The sequence below is a fragment of the Cydia splendana genome, chromosome 24 (genome assembly GCF_910591565.1).
Source record: "Cydia splendana chromosome 24, ilCydSple1.2, whole genome shotgun sequence".
In the NCBI taxonomy this organism is placed as follows: Eukaryota; Metazoa; Arthropoda; class Insecta; order Lepidoptera; family Tortricidae; genus Cydia; species Cydia splendana.
In genome coordinates, this window is record NC_085983.1 from 7,215,239 (window position 1) to 7,215,847 (window position 609).

Genomic DNA, 609 nt, shown 5'->3' on the forward strand with positions numbered 1-609 from the left:
TTTAGGTCTGATATTTACAGGTAGAAAGGCTGAAATATATTAAACAAACAGACAGTCTTGTTTAGAAATTGAAACGTAAATTTATGTAATTATAGGTACAAGACGCTCTTTAACTTGTACGAGGGAAACAATTTAAATATGTGTTGGTAATGCGGAATTTTAAAATACCTACATTTTGACCGTTTTGACGACCGGTCTGGCATAGTGGGTAGTGAGGTAGTGACCCTGCCTGTGAAGCCGATGGTCCTGGGTTCGAATCCCAGTAAGGGCATTTATTTGTGTGTTGAGCACAGTTGTTATGTAATTTGTATATTATATATGTCGGAGAATGGCTGAAATGTGCCATCTGTCGCCTTCAAGAGGCGTTTTATCATGCAAACCTTGACAAATAGAGCAAACTAGGGTGTTACCATGGGACCAACCCCGAAATCGCAAAAAAAAATGTCTGTTTTATACATTTTGGCCGGTCCATTTTCTATGGGAGGGTAAATTTTTTTTCGCGATTTCGGAATTGGTCCCATAGTAAAAGTTGCTCAGTATAATCCCAAAACCTCCGTGGCAAAGGGAATGCAGTTATTTTTTAGCCAGCCTGTATAGTCTGTATATTTA